Source organism: Arachis hypogaea, chromosome 1 (genome assembly GCF_003086295.3).
Source record: "Arachis hypogaea cultivar Tifrunner chromosome 1, arahy.Tifrunner.gnm2.J5K5, whole genome shotgun sequence".
NCBI lineage: Eukaryota > Viridiplantae > Streptophyta > Magnoliopsida > Fabales > Fabaceae > Arachis > Arachis hypogaea.
This window is the reverse complement of record NC_092036.1, coordinates 29,330,013-29,346,195: the sequence shown is the minus strand read 5'-3', so window position 1 is coordinate 29,346,195 and position 16,183 is coordinate 29,330,013. Positions and strand designations below refer to the sequence as shown.

Genomic DNA, 16,183 nt, shown 5'->3' with positions numbered 1-16,183 from the left:
CTTGAGTATTTATGTTAAACTCTTTTCGATGTAGCTGTCGTCCTTCATTGAGCACACTGAACTCGTTGAATGCTTTCATCTGAGACATCTGACGTTGGTTGAGTTCTTGAAGGTGCTTGTCTTGACGCTCTTGCCTTTCGGTCACTTGATTGATGGCTTGAGTGAGCTGGGAGTAATGCTCCTGTTGCAGCTCCATTTGTTGTTTCTGCCATTCCCTTTGTTGACCCATCCAATTAGAGAGTAGTTATTCTTAATGATCCATCCTTTGAGATTGAACCTGCAGTTGCTGTTCTTGTCCCTCCATATAGCTCCTTGCCAGATCCTCAATGGCTCCTTGAATGTGAACCAGATTGATGTTGGTCGAATCATATTGCTCTTCTTGCTGGTACCCTGTTTGTTGGGGTTCTTCTTGGTGAGGCTCTTCTTGTGCAGTCCTTTTCCTTATCTGAGGCCTTCTTTGCTGTTGAGCGGGTGTCACATAGTTTATACGCTGGAGCGTAACTAACCTCCCCGGGTTTACCCATTTTGGATTGTTATCTTCAAATACTACCTTGGCTTTCATACATAGTCTAAGGATGGTGCTGGGGTACCAAAGTCTAGCACTTGGATCTCTCTTCTCGGCTGAATCTTGGATTCCCTCAGCTATAATTTCATGCACATTAATGCCTCCACCCTTTATTAAGCAATGTATCATAGTAGCTCGAGCAATATTGACCTCAGAACTGTTTGCGGCTGGGAGGATAGATCACCTCACGAGCTCAAACCATCCTTTGGCTTCCGGGATGAGGTCTCCTCTTCTAATGAACAGTGGCCTCTTGTCCGAGTACCTTTCCCAATCAGATCCTATAACATACATATCGTTCACAATTTCTTCAAGTTCATCTTCGTCGGGGGCATTGCTTATTCTTACTTGATAACTGAGCTCATCAAAATATGGCGATCTCAGCTGAAGAGTCCTTGTTATAGCATTGGGGCTGAAGTCCACCTCTGTTCTTCTCACATAGCTTTTGAAGGTAGGGGCCTTAGTATTGTCTTCTCTAGCCACATTGGCGTAGAACTCCTTGATGAGATTTGCATTTATCTTTGTTTCTGGGTTTGCGAGCTTTTGCCAACCCCTCTGTTCAATCTTATCTCTAATCTTTGGGCATTCATCCTCGTTGAACTGGAATGTCAACTCTGCCAATATTTTCTTGTTCTTTATCCGTTCAAATTGGAGCTCATGGAAAGCGGTCTTGAATCTCCCTGCATCGAAAGGAATGTTCTCCACCGGTTCTTTCCCCCTTCGCCTCTTGGAGCTTGATAATGCCATGAGTGAGAATTGATGTGTGAGGATGTTGAGTGTGTGTGTGTGTTCGAAAGGAAGAAGAGAGATAGATTGAGAGGGTGATTGCCTATGGAGTGGGTGTAGAGTGGGAGTTATATAGGGGAAAGATGAGATTGAAGGGTGTGGATTGATGGTGTGGCTTAATAGTGGACGGTTGGGGTTTGGCATTGGATGGGCACAAGGATCACCACATTTGTGAATTGATTGGTTCAATCTCTGGTGCCGAAATTGTGATCATCAATGGCGCCATCAACATGGTACGCTCAATTGAAATCTCAACTCCTTATCACAACTTCGCACAACTAACCAGCAAGTGCACTGGGTCGTCCAAGTAATAAACCTTACACGAGTAAGGGTCGATCCCACAGAGATTGTTGGTATGAAGCAAGCTATGGTCACCTTGTAAATCTTAGTCAGGCAGACTCAAATGGTTATGGATGATATATGAATAAAGCATAAAGATAGAGATACTTATGTAATTCATTGGTGAGAATTTCAGATAAGCGAATGGAGATGCTTTGTCCCTTCCGTCTCTCTGCTTTCCTTCTGTCTTCATCCAATCCTTCTTACTCCTTTCCATGGCAAGCTGTATGTAGGGTTTCACTGTTGTCAGTGGCTACCTCCCATCCTCTCAATGAAAATGTTCTACGCACCCTGTCACGGCACGGCTAATCATCTGTCGGTTCTCAATCAGGTTGGAATAGAATCCAGTGATTCTTTTGCATCTGTCACTAACGCCCAGCCTTCAGGAGTTTGAAGCTCGTCACAGTCATTCAATCATTGAATCCTACTCAGAATACCACAGACAAGGTTTAGACCTTCCAGATTCTCTTGAATGCCGCCATCAATTCTAGCTTATACCACGAAGATTCCGATTAAGGGATCCAAGAGATAAACATTCAAGCCTTGTTTGCTTGTAGAACGGGAGTGGTTGTCAGGCACGCGTTCATAAGTGAGAATAATGATGAGCGTCACATAATCATCACATTCATCATGTTCTTGGGTACGAATGAATATCTTAGAATAAAAACAAGCCGAATTGAATAGAAGAACAATAGTAATTGCATTAATACTCGAGGTACAGCAGAGCTTCACACCTTAATCTATGGTGTGTAAAAACTCCACCGTTAAAAATACATAAGAACAAAAGTGATCATTGGCTTCGGTCCCAGAGAGGGAACCAGAAGAACCAAAATCTAAAGATGATCAAAGGATCTAAAGTGATCCAAAGATCCAAAGATCCAAAGATCCAAAGATGAAAATACAATAGTAAAAGGTCCTATTTGTAGAGAACTAGTAGCCTAGGGTTTACATAAATGAGTAAATTACATAAAAATCCACTTTCGGGCCCACTTGGTGTATGCTTGGGCTGAGCATTGAAGCTTTCATGTGTAGAGACTTTTCTTGGAGTTAAACGCAAGCTTTTGTACTAGTTTGGGCGTTTAACTCCCATTCTTGTGCCAGTTCCGGCGTTTAACGCCGGGTAGTTTTGAGCTGATTTGGAACGCCGGTTTGGGCCATCAAATCTCGGGCAAAGTATAGACTATTATACATTGCTGGAAAGACCAGGATGTCTACTTTCTAACGCCGTTGAGAGCGCGCCAATTGGGCTTCTATAGCTCCAGAAAATCCACTTCGAGTGAAGGGAGGTCAGAATCCAACAGCATCTGCAGTCCTTTTCAGCCTCTGAATCAGATTTTTGCTCAGGTCCCTCAATTTCAGCCAGAAAATACCTGAAATCACAGAAAAACACACAAACTCATAGTAAATTCTAGAAAAGAGAATTTTAACTAAAAACTAATAAAAGTATACTAAAAACTAACTAAAACATACTGAAAACATACTAAAAATAATGCCAAAAAGCGTATAAATTATCCGCTCATCACAACACCAAACTTAAATTGTTGCTTGTCTCCAAGCAACTGAAAATCAAATAAGCTAAAAAGAAGAGAATATGCAATGAATTCCAAAAACATCTATGAAGATTAGTATTAATAAGATGAGCGGGGCTTTTAGCTTTTTACCTCTGAACAGTTTTGGCATCTCACTCTATCCTTTGAAATTCAGAATGATTGGCTTCTATAGGAACTCAGAATCCAGATAGTGTTATTGATTCTCCTAGTTAAGTATGATGATTCTTGAACACAACTACTTTATGAGTCTTGGCCGTGGCCCAAAGCACTCTGTCTTCCAGTATTACCACCGTATACATACATGCCACAGACATATAACTGGGCGAACCTTTTCAGATTGTGACTCAGCTTTGCTAGAGTCCCCAATTAGAGGTGTCCAGGGTTCTTAAGCACACTCTTTTTGCCTTAGATCACAACTTTATTCTTTTTCTCTCTTTTTTTTCTTTTTTTTCGTTTTTCTCCCTTTTTTCTTTTTTTTTGTATTCACTGCTTTTTCTTGCTTCAAGAATCATTTTTATGATTTTTCAGATCCTCAGTAACATGTCTCCTTTTTCATCATTCTTTCAGGAGCCAACATTCATTAACAACAAATTCAAAAGACATATGCACTGTTCAAGCATACATTCAGAAAACAAAAGTATTGCCACCACATCAATATAATTAATCTGTTATAAAATTCAAAATTCATGATTCTTTGATCTTCTCTAATTTCATAGAGGAGGATGGAATGTTCTTGGTGCTCCACCCTTAGTTGTCCCATGTTGGAACTTAATTCTCCTAGGGAGGTGTTGATTTGCTCCCAGTAGTTTTGTGGAGGAAAGTGCATCCCTTGAGGCATCTCAGGGATTTCATGATGAGAGGGGTCTCTTGTTTGCTCCATCCTTTTCTTAGTGATGGGCTTGTCCTCATCAATGGGGATGTCTCCCTCTATGTCAATTCCAACTGAATAACAGAGGTGACAAATGAGATGAGGAAAGGCTAACCTTGCCAAGGTAGAGGACTTGTCCGCCACTTTATAAAGTTCTTGGGCTATAACCTCATGAACTTCTACTTCCTCTCCAATCATGATGCTATGAATCATGATGGCCCAGTCTAGAGTAACTTCAGACAGGTTGCTAGTGGGAATGATTGAGCGTTGGATAAACTCCAACCATCCCCTAGCTACGGGCTTGAGGTCATGCCTTCTCAATTGAACCGGCTTTCCTCTTGAATCTCTCTTCCATTGGGCGCCCTCTTCACAAATGACTGTGAGGACTTGGTCCAACCTTTGATCAAAGTTGACCCTTCTAGTGTAAGGGTGTTCATCTCCTTGCATCATGGGCAAGTTGAATGCCAACCTTACATTTTCCGGACTAAAATCTAAGTATTTTCCCCGAACCATTGTAAGCTAATTCTTTGGGTCCGGGTTCACACTTTGATCATGGTTCTTGGTGATCCATGCATTGGCATAGAAGTCTTGAACCATTAAGATTCCGACTTGTTGAATAGGGTTGGTAAGAACTTCCCAACCTCTTCTTTGAATCTCATGTCGGATCTCCAGATATTCACTCTTTTTGAGTTTGAAAGGGACCTCGGGGATCACCTTCTTCAAGGCCACAACTTCATAGAAGTGGTCTTGATGCACCCTTGAGATGAATCTCTCCATCTCCCATGACTCGGAGGTGAAAGCTTTTGCCTTCCCTTTCCTCTTTCTAGAGGTTTCTCCGGCCTTGGATGCCATAAATGGTTATGGAAAAACAAAAAGCAATGCTTTTACCACACCAAACTTAAAAGGTTTGCTCATCCTCGAGCAAAAGAAGAAAGTAGAGAGTAGAAGAAGAAGAAATGAAGGAGATGGAGGTGGCTTTGTGGTTCGGCCAAAGGGGGAGAAGTAGTGTTTAGGTTGTGTGAAAATGAAGGAGTGAAGATGGGTTTATATATGGGTGGAGAGAGGGGTAGGGTTCGGTTATGAATGGGTGGGTTTGGGAGGAAAAGTGGTTTGAATTTGAATGGTGAGGTAGGTGAGGTTTTATGAAGGATGGATGTGAGTGGTGAAGAGAAAGATGGGATTTGATAGGTGAGGGGTTTTGGGGGAAGAGGTGTTGAGGTGATTGGTGAATGGGTGAAGAAAAAGAGAGAGGGTGGTGGGGTAGGTGGAGATCCTGTGGGGTCCACAGATCCTGAGGTGTCAAGGAAAAGTCATCCCTGCACCAAGTGGCGAGCAAAAATGCTCTCTGTGTCAATTCTGGCATTAAACGCCGGGCTGGTGCCCATTTCTGGCGTTTAACACCAGCTTCTTGCCCTTTCCTGGCGTTTAACGCCAGTCTGGTGCCCCTTTCTGGCGTTAAACGCCCAGAATGGTGCCAGACTGGGCGTTAAACGCCCATCTGCTGCCCTTACTGGCGTTTAAACGCCAGCAAGGTCTTCCTCCAGGGTGTGCTATTTTTCTTTCTGTTTTTCATTCTGTTTTTACTTTTTCAATTAATTTTGTGACTTCCCATGATCATCAACCTACAGAAAACATAAAATAACAAAGAAAAAATAGATAAATATAACATTGGGTTGCCTCCCAACAAGCGCTTCTTTAATGTCAATAGCTTGACAGTGGGCTCTCATGGAGCCTCACAGATGCTCAGAGCAATGTTGGAACCTTCCAACACCAAACTTAGAGTTTGACTGTGGGGGCTCTGTTTGACTCTGTTTTGAGAGAAGCTCTTCATGCTTCCTCTCCATGGTGACAGAAGGATATCCTTGAGCCTTAAACACAAGTGGTTCTTCATTCACTTGAATGATCAATTCTCCTCTGTCAACATCAATCACAGCCTTTGCTGTGGCTAGGAAGGGTCTGCCAAGGATGATGGATTCATCCATGCACTTCCCAGTCACTAGGACTATGAAATCAGCAGGGATGTAATGGTCTTCAACTTTTACCAGAACATCCTCTACAAGTCCATAAGCTTGTTTTCTTGAATTGTCTGCCATCTCTAGTGAGATTTTTGCAGCTTGCACCTCAAAGATCCCTAGCTTCTCCATTACAGAGAGAGGCATGAGATTTATGCTTGACCCTATGTCACATAGAGCCTTCTTGAAGGTCATGGTGCCTACTGTACAAGGTATTGAGAACTTCCCAGGATCCTGTCTCTTTTGAGGTAATCTCTGCCTAGTCAAGTTATCCAGTTCTTTGGTGAGCAAAGGGGGTTCATCCTCCCAAGTCTCATTACCAAATAACTTGTCATTTAGCTTCATGATTGCTCCAAGGTACTTGGCAACTTGCTCTTCGGTGACATCTTCATCCTCTTCAGAGGAAGAATACTCATCAGAGCTCATAAATGGCAGAAGTAAATTCAATGGAATCTCTATGGTCTCAGTGTGAGCCTCAGATTCCCATGGTTCCTCATTAGGGAACTCATTGGAGGCCAGTGAACGTCCATTGAGGCCTTCCTCAGTGGCGCTCACTGCCTCGTCCTCCTCTCCACATTCGGACATGTAGGTCATGTTAATGGCCTTGCACTCTCCTTTTGGATTCTCTTCTGTATTGCTTGGAAGAGTGCTAGGAGGGAGTTCATTAATTTTCTTACTCAGCTGACCCACTTGTGCCTCCAAGTTTCTAATGGAGGACCTTGTTTCAGTCATGAAACTTTGAGTGGTTTTGATTAGATCAGAGACCATGGTTGCTAAGTCAGAGTGGTTCTGCTTAGAATTCTCTGTCTGTTGCTGAGAAGATGATGGAAAAGGCTTGCCATTGCTAAACCTGTTTCTTCCACCATTATTGTTGTTGAAACCTTGTTGAGGTTTCTGTTGATCCTTCCATGAGAGATTTGGATGATTTCTCCATGAAGAATTATAGGTGTTTCCATAGGGTTCTCCCATGTAATTCACCTCTTCCATTGAAGGGTTCTCAGGATCATAAGCTTCTTCTTCAGATGAAGCGTCCTTAGTACTGCCTGGTGCAGCTTGCATTCCAGACAGACTTTGAGAAATCAAATTGACTTGCTGAGTCAATATTTTGTTCTGAGCCAGTATGGCATTCAGAGTGTCAATCTCAAAAACTCCTTTCTTCTGATTCGTCCCATTGTTCACAGGATTCCTTTAAGAAGTGTACATGAATTGGTTATTTGCAACCATTTCAATGAGTTCTTGAGCTTCTGTAGGCGTCTTCTTCAGATGAAGAGATCCTCCAGCTGAGCTATCCAATGACATCTTGGACAGTTCAGATAGACCATCATAGAAGATACCTATGATGCTCCATTCAGAAAGCATGTCAGAAGGACATTTTCTAATCAATTGTTTGTATCTTTCCCAAGCTTCATAGAAGGATTCACCTTCCTTCTGTCTGAAGGTTTGGACTTCCACTCTAAGCTTACTCAATTTTTGAGGTGGAAAGAACTTTGCCAAGAAGGCATTGACTAGCTTTTCCCAAGAGTTCAGGCTTTCTTTGGGTTGTGAGTCCAACCATATCCTAGCTCTGTCTCTTACAGCAAAAGGGAATAGCATAAGTCTGTAGACCTCAGGGTCAACCCCATTGGTCTTGACAGTGTCACAGATTTCCAAGAATTCAGCTAAAAACTGATGAGGATCTTCCAATGGAAGTCCATGGAACTTGCAATTCTGTTGCATTAGAGAAACTAATTGAGGCTTAAGCTCAAAGTTGTTTGCTCCAATGGCAGGGATAGAGATGCTTCTCCCATAGAAGTCGGGAGTAGGTGCAGTAAAGTCACCCAGCACCTTCCTTGCATTGTTGGCATTGTTGTTGTTTTCGGCTGCCATAGGTTCTTCTTCTTTGAAGATTTCTGTTAGGTCTTCTACAGAGAGTTGTGCCTTAGCTTCTCTTAGCTTTCGCTTCAAGGTCCTTTCAGGTTCAGGGTCAGCCTCAACAAGAATGCTTTTGTCTTTGCTCCTGCTCATATGAAAGAGAAGAAAATAAGAAAATATGGAATCCTCTATGTCATAGTATAGAGATTCCTTGAGGTGTCAGAGGAAAAGAAAAATAGAAGGAAGAGGTAGAAGAATTCGAACTTATCAGGAAAGATGGAGTTCGAATTGTGCATTAAGGAGGAGTGTTAGTCCATAAATAGAAGGATGTGAAAAGAAGGGAAGAAATTTTTGAAAATAAATTAAAAAGATTTTAAAAACATTTTGAAAAATACTAATTGATTTTCGAAAACTAAGAGTGAAAAAGAAATCAAGTGATTTTTGAAAAAGATTTTGAAATAAGAAATTAAAAAGATATGATTGAAAACTATTTTGAAAAAGATGTGATTAAGAAGATATGATTGAAACGTTATGGTTTTAAAAAGATGTGATTGAGAAGATATAATTTGAAAAACAATTTAAAAAGATTTGATTTTAAAAATTAATAACTTGGCTAACAAGAAAAGATATGATTCAAACATTAAACCTTTCTCAACAGAAAAGGCAACATACTTGAAATGTTGAATCAAATCATTAATTGTTAGCAAGTATTTTTGAAAATGGAAAGAAATTGATTTTGAAAACATATGATTGAAAAGATATGATTTTAAAAAGATTTGATTTTGAAAAATTTTGAAAACTTGAAAAAAAATTTGAATTAAAAACAGAATCTTCCCTCTTGTGCCATCCTGGCGTTAAACGCCCAGAATGGTATCCATTCTGGCGTTTAACGCCCAAAACACTACCCTTTTGGGCGTTAAACACCCAACCAGGCACCCCGGCTGGCATTTAAACGCCAGTTTGCCTTCTTCACTGGGCGTTTTGAACGCCCAGCTTTTTCTGTGTAATTCCTCTGCTGTATGTTCTGAATCTTCAATTCTCTATATTATTGACTTGAAAAGACACAAATAAAAAAATTTTTTTTTTGGATTTTTAATAATGAGGAATAATCAAAATGCAACTAAAATCAAATAACAATGCATGCAAGACACCAAACTTAGCAGTTTGTATACCATTGACACTAACAAAATGAGAATGCATATGAGAAACAACAAAACACGCAAGTCAAGAGAATTTAAAGATCAGAGCAAGAAAATCATCAAGAATAACTTGAAGATCCTTAAGACACATGAATGAATGCAAGAAGAACAGAAACATGCAATTGACACCAAACTTAAAATGAGACACTAGAATCAAACAAGAAACATAGAATATTTTTGGTTTTTTTATGATTTTGTAATTTTTTTGGTTTTTTTTTTTCGAAAATTAAGTGGAAAATAAAATAAAGGTATCAAAATTCTTAATGAGGATTCCAGGAATCATGCAATGTTAGTCTAAAGCTTCAGTCTAAAGGAATTAGACATGGCTAGCCAAGCTTCAGCAGGACATTGCATTCAAGAGCTAAATTGATTAGAATCAATCAGCTTTGGTGATGATAAGAACATCACCTTGAAACACTAGAATTCATTCTTAAGAACTCTGAAAAATACCTAATCTAAGCAACAAGATGAACCGTCAGTTGTCCAAACTCGAACAATCCCCGGCAACGGCGCCAAAAACTTGGTGCCGAAATTGTGATCATCAATGGCGCCATCAACATGGTACGCTCAATTGAAATCTCAACTCCTTATCACAACTTCGCACAACTAACCAGCAAGTGCACTGGGTTGTCCAAGTAATAAACCTTACACGAGTAAGGGTCGATCCCACAGAGATTGTTGGTATGAAGCAAGCTATGGTCACCTTGTAAATCTTAGTCAGGCAGACTCAAATGGTTATGGATGATATATGAATAAAGCATAAAGATAGAGATACTTATGTAATTCATTGGTGAGAATTTCAGATAAGCGAATGGAGATGCTTTGTCCCTTCCATCTCTCTGCTTTCCTTCTGTCTTCATCCAATCCTTCTTACTCCTTTTCCATGGCAAGCTGTATGTAGGGTTTCACCGTTGTCAGTGGCTACCTCCCATCCTCTCAGTGAAAATGTTCTACACACCTTGTCACGGCACGGCTAATCATCTGTCGGTTCTCAATCAGGTTGGAATAGAATCCAGTGATTCTTTTGCGTCTGTCACTAACGCCCAGCCTTCAGGAGTTTGAAGCTCGTCACAGTCATTCAATCATTGAATCCTACTCAGAATACCACAGACAAGGTTTAGACCTTCCGGATTCTCTTGAATGCCGCCATCAATTCTAGCTTATACCACGAAAATTCCAATTAAGGGATCCAAGAGATAAACATTCAAGCCTTGTTTGCTTGTAGAACGGGAGTGGTTGTCAGACACGCGTTCATAAGTGAGAATGATGATGAGCGTCACATAATCATCACATTCATCATGTTCTTGGGTGCGAATGAATATCTTAGAATAAGAACAAGCCGAATTGAATAGAAGACTAATAGTAATTGCATTAATACTCGAGGTACAGCAGAGCTCCACACCTTAATCTATGGTGTGTAGAAACTCCACCGTTAAAAATACATAAGAACAAAAGTGATCATTGGCTTCGGTCCCAGAGAGGGAACCAGAAGAACCAAGATCTAAAGATGATCAAAGGATCTAAAGTGATCCAAAGATCCAAAGATCCAAAGATCCAAAGATCCAAAGATGAAAATACAATAGTAAAAGGTCCTATTTGTAGAGAACTAGTAGCCTAGGGTTTACAGAAATGAGTAAATTACATAAAAATCCACTTCCGGGCCCACTTGGTGTGTGCTTGGGCTGAGCATTGAAGCTTTCATGTGTAGAGACTTTTCTTGGAGTTAAACGCCAGCTTTTGTGCCAGTTTGGGCGTTTAACTCCCATTCTTGTGCCAGTTCCGGCGTTTAACGCCGGGCAATTTTGAGCTGATTTGAAACGCGATTTGGGCCATCAAATCTTGGGCAAAGTATGGACTATTATACATTTCTGGAAAGCCCAGGATGTCTACTTTCTAACGCCGTTGAGAGCGCGCCAATTGGGCTTCTGTAGATCCAGAAAATCCACTTCGAGTGCAGGGAGGTCAGAATCCAACAGCATCTGTAGTCCTTTTCAGCCTCTGAATCAGATTTTTGCTCAGGTCCCTCAATTTCAGCCAGAAAATACCTGAAATCACAGAAAAACACACAAACTCATAGTAAAGTCTAGAAAAGTAAATTTTAACTAAAAACTAATAAAAGTATACTAAAAACTAACTAAAACATACTAAAAACATACTAAAAACAATGCCAAAAAGCGTATAAATTATCCACTCATCAGTCTCCAAGGCTATCCAACTCCCAATGTTGCATGGTGACACTTCCCAAGGTGCACCCCTTGAAGACAAGTGTGTGTTTCCGTGGGTGAAGTGGCCGAACCCCCCTTCAATTGGTTGTCCCATCAAGTTCCTCCAATATTCCTTCCCAATCCCTTGCGAAACAAAAAAAAGAAGAATTAATTTAAATTGTGGCGGTAAAAGAAATTTGGAGGCTAGCCACCCCCCAATTTTTTTTTTGTTTTTATTTTTGACTAACTAAGAGCCATTCATGAATGCAAACCAACCGACCAATCAAATGCCCATGCGTGCAACGTTGGTGATACCAAACTTGTTTGTGATCATATGGTGCAACAAGATTCGATAAGAATCTCATATTCTGGAGTGTGTTCAAGCCTTCTTGGTGTGCCTTGAACACCAAATTTATCACGTACTATATGCTGCATGTAGGGATTCTTATAGTATTTGTCAAAGTTGATTTAGAATTCATGAATTTTTGACTTTATTAACGACTATTAAAGATTAAAAGGAAAGGGTATAGAACATGGGTTGCCTCCCATGAAGCGCTTCTTTAGCGTCATTAGCTTGACGTTTGGCCTTTGTCAGGGTGGTTGGTGGTGCTTCAAATCTTCCCCTCTTACAGTGAATTTGTCTCCATTGGCTTTGTTAAGAAGCTCCACATGTTCTAAGGACAAGATTTTGTTGATGGTGTACACTTAAGGCAGCTGAGATGGAATGGTGGGGAGATGAGGTGGGATAGATGAAAAATAGGCAGAGACCACTTCATCTCCTGGAGAGAAATTCTCTGTAAGGATCTTCTTGTTTCTCCATCCCCTTGGGCCCTTTTTCCTCGTGTTTCTTGATGTCACCTTGCTCCTTGTGGTTTCTTCTTTCAGAAAGGTTTTGTTGCTTGTTTCATATGACTCCGATGGGTTTAGTTCCTCTTGGATTACACTTGGCTGTTGTTCCTTCCGACCACATTGCTTGTCAACCATAAGGGTTCTCAGGTTTGATGCTTGTGTTTCCATGCTAGTCTCTTCCATTAGCTCATTACTGTGGTCTTCCCTTGAACCTTTGTTATCATGATATGCTTCTTTTGAGGGTTTAAAGACATTGAAGGTGAGGTATTCATCATGTATTCTCAAGATTAGTTCCCCTCGCTCCACATCTATAAGTGCCCTGGCTGTGGCTAAGAATGGCCTTCCCAAGATGATGGGATGGATGTGATTCTCTTCCATCTCCAGGATAACAAAGCCTGTGGGTAGGAAGTAGTTCCCAACCTTCACTAATATGTTTTCAATCACTCTTATTGCCTGTTTTTGAGTTTTGTCAGCCAATTTGATGATTACGTCCATGGGTGTTAGCTCATTGATTTGAAGCTTTTTCATGAGGGATAGAGGCATTATGTTGATACTTGCTCCCAGGTCACAGAGCCCTTTATCAATCATTGTCTTTCCTATAGCACAAGGAATGTGAAAACTCCCTAGATCATTTATCTTTGTAGGTGGCTCTGTTTGAATGAGAGCACTGCACTCCCTGTTCATCCTTATTGTTTGCCCCCTTCAATGTACTCTTTTTGGCCAGCAGCTCCTTTATGTACTTGATGTAGGAGGACATTTGCTGGAGGGCCTTAATGTATGGTATATTTACATCTAGAGATGCAAACATGTCGAGGAACCTTGAATACATTCTCCTTGCCACACCACCTTTGAGTCTTTGGGGAATGGGTGCATATGGTTTAGGGTCTCCCCTTTCTTTAGCTCCTCCCTATGTGTGGGATGGGGTGTATGGTTTCTTTCTTCACGATTTTCCCTTGGAATGTCTTGGAGATGTTCTGTTTGCGTGTGCACTTCCTCCACACTCCTCTCATCACTTATAGTGATCATCTTGCATTCTTCCCACCTTACTTTCTTTATTTCTCCTCTTGGGTTCTTCTCTATGTCACTTGGAAAACTATCAGTGGGTTTGGGAAACTATTGAGATAGATACCCCACTTGAGACTCCAGTCTCTTGATGGTGTCTCCCTGGTTTTTAATGTTGGCTCGCACTTCATCCTTGAACACTCTATTGTCTTGGACTTCTTTACATATGTCTTCAAGTAGAGTCTCAATCCTGGAGAGTCTATCCTCGGTTAGTGATGGTGGGTTGAGATTAGGTGGTTGAGAAGGGTGATTAGGTGGGTGTTGATAGGATCTCTGTGAGGTATGTTGGTGAGTTGCATTGTTGTTGGGATTGTGGTTGTGGTGTCTCTGGTCTTGGCCTTGGTCTTGTTGATTTCCCCACCCAAAGTTAGGGTGGTTTCTCCAACTAGAATTATAAGTTTTGGAATATGGATCATCGGTCTGTTTGGGTGAGTTTCCAACATAGTTGGCTTGTTCCCAGTCACCCTCTTCTCCTACATTCACTCCTTCTTGAGCTAGTGATGAGGTGATGACTGCTGCGACTTGGTTTTCTTCCACCTTCTTGGTAAGATCTGCTAGCTGCTTGGTGATCATCTTGTTTTGAGCCAGCAGTGCATCCATGTGGTTCAGCTCCATTACTCCTCGAGTGTTGCTTCTTTCAGAAGCATAGAAGTAGTCATTCTCAGCGACAGTCTCAATGACATCTATGGCTTCTTCAATGGTTTTTTTCTTGTTTAGAGAGCCCCCTGATGAATGGTCTACGGCCTTCTTTGACTTATAAGAAAGACCTTCATAGAAGATGTGTAGTTGAACCCATTCATTGAACATGTCTGGTGGGCATCTTCTTGTTAAGTCCTTAAACCTCTCGCATGCCTCACAGAGAGTCTCACCATCTTGTTGCCTAAAGGTTTATACCTCAGCTCTCAGCCTGTTGATTCTTTGAGGAGGGTAGAATCTTGCCAAAAATTTGTTTACCACGTCTTCCCAATTCGTTAAGCTCTCCTTCGGGAAGGACTCCAGCCACATAGATGCTTTGTCCCTAAGTGAGAAAGGGAACAAAAGCAACCTATAGACATCCGGATGAACACCATTAGACTTCACAATGTCACATATTCTTAGGAAGGTGGTTAGATGTTGATTGGGGTCTTCTTGGGCACTTCCTCCAAATGAGCAATTATTCTGAACAAGGGTGATGAGCTAGGGTTTCAATTCAAAGTTGTTGCCATTTATGGTGGGCTTTTGGATGCTACTTCCACAATTTCCTGGGTTTGGATTGATGTAAGAGCCTAGAACTCTCCTTTCTTGCCCAGCATGATTCACAGGGCCTTCTCAGGCATGGTTGTGAGCTTCTTCTTCATGGTTGTTTTCCATGTTCTCCTTCATGTTTGTTTCAAAGTACTCTTCCTCTTCCTCAGCACCAACAACTCTTTTTCCTCTGGCTTCCCTCCTAAATCTACGGAGGGTCCTCTCAGGTTCGAAATCAAAGGAAGTTGAAGCTCCGCTTCGTCTCCCTATCATACAACTAACAGAGCACACAGCAAGAAAACAAACGGAGTGAGTATTCTTGTTAGAGTGATTGTTAGTGTGAGTGGTGCAAATTATCAAACAGTTAGTGGGTTAGTGAGCAGAATTGTAAGTAAATTCAAAGAAAAAGAAAACAACGAGGGGATAGGGGATGAGGAAGAAGATTAATTGAAACTAAGAGTAAATGACTAAGCAAATTAAACAATAAAAAGAAAATGCTCAATCTAGTGAACTTCCAACTTAATCATTGTCGATACAAAATCAATCCCCGGCAACGGCGCCATAAACCTGATGCACGAAAACTTGTCTCTCAACAAATTTCCCTTCGGCAAGTATACCGAATTGTCGTCAAGTAAAAACTCACAATAGAGTGAGGTCGAATCCCACAGGGATTGATTGGTCAAGCAACTTTAGTTGGAAGAGTGTGCTAGTTGAGCTAAACAGAATGTAATTGGGAATTGCAGGAAATTAAATGGCGGGAAAGTAAATTGCAGAAAATAAAGTGCAGAATCATAAATGGGGATTTGGGAAGATGGACATAGAAATAAATGGCAGAAAGTAAAGAGAATGGGTAAGATCAGAGATGGGGATTCATTGGGCTTAGGAGATGTTGCATTCTCCGGATCAAGTTCATTCTCATCTCTTCCTCAATCAATGTATTCATTGATCTCATTGGCAATATTAGGTGATTGGATCCCAATTCCTTGACAATCCAATCTCTCTAAGCTTGAACAATTGCCCAATTCCTTGATTTAATTGCTCATGGGAAGAGATGAAGTGTGGTCACTGATTATACCACATGTATTTCCAAATCAAAGTGTTGGGAGGATTACATGTCACTATATCCGTTCAAACCCCAATTTGGTCCAACATGAGAAAGCATTTCTAGTATGATCACCTCATCCGTTTTCCAAGGCTCAGAGGAGATCCAATTATGGAGAGTTTCTTTTCCAATGCACTACAACCAACAACCATTCTGTGATGCATACCAAAATGATGACTATGGCGGACCCCCTTGTAGTTACCAACAAGTCCCGCCATATGCTTATGAACCATCTCCTCAACATAACTTTGGACCACCAAACTCACAAGCCCCTTTCCGCCATTCACCTCCATATGACCCTAACCCTCAACCACCATACCAACCACCTTATGAGCCATACGAACCATATATAGAACCACCCCAATTCCAACCCAATTACTCACAAGAACCACCACTTCAATATTCACCATCTCCATATTCATCAATCCAAGAGCACTATGATTCTATTTATGAAAGCCGAGTGCATCAAGAGACAAAGGATCGTTTCAAGGACACAGTGGATCGATTTCAGACAACCGTTCAACAACTAGAGCAAGCATTAATCCAATGGGCTTCTAGGTGCTTAAATATACAAG

At 41.1% G+C, this 16,183-nt stretch overlaps 2 non-coding genes across 2 annotated transcripts; both read left to right on the top strand.

Annotated features, from left to right (window-relative positions):
• The first annotated feature begins 7,470 nt into the window (after positions 1-7,470).
• Positions 7,471-7,578, top strand: LOC112715400 (small nucleolar RNA R71). The gene has a single exon (XR_003159670.1). It is a non-coding gene; the product is annotated as a small nucleolar RNA R71 (small nucleolar RNA).
• A 6,509-nt stretch (positions 7,579-14,087) lies between these two features.
• On the top strand, positions 14,088-14,191 carry LOC112711973 (small nucleolar RNA R71). The gene has a single exon (XR_003157643.1). It is a non-coding gene; the product is annotated as a small nucleolar RNA R71 (small nucleolar RNA).
• Positions 14,192-16,183: the final 1,992 nt, after the last annotated feature.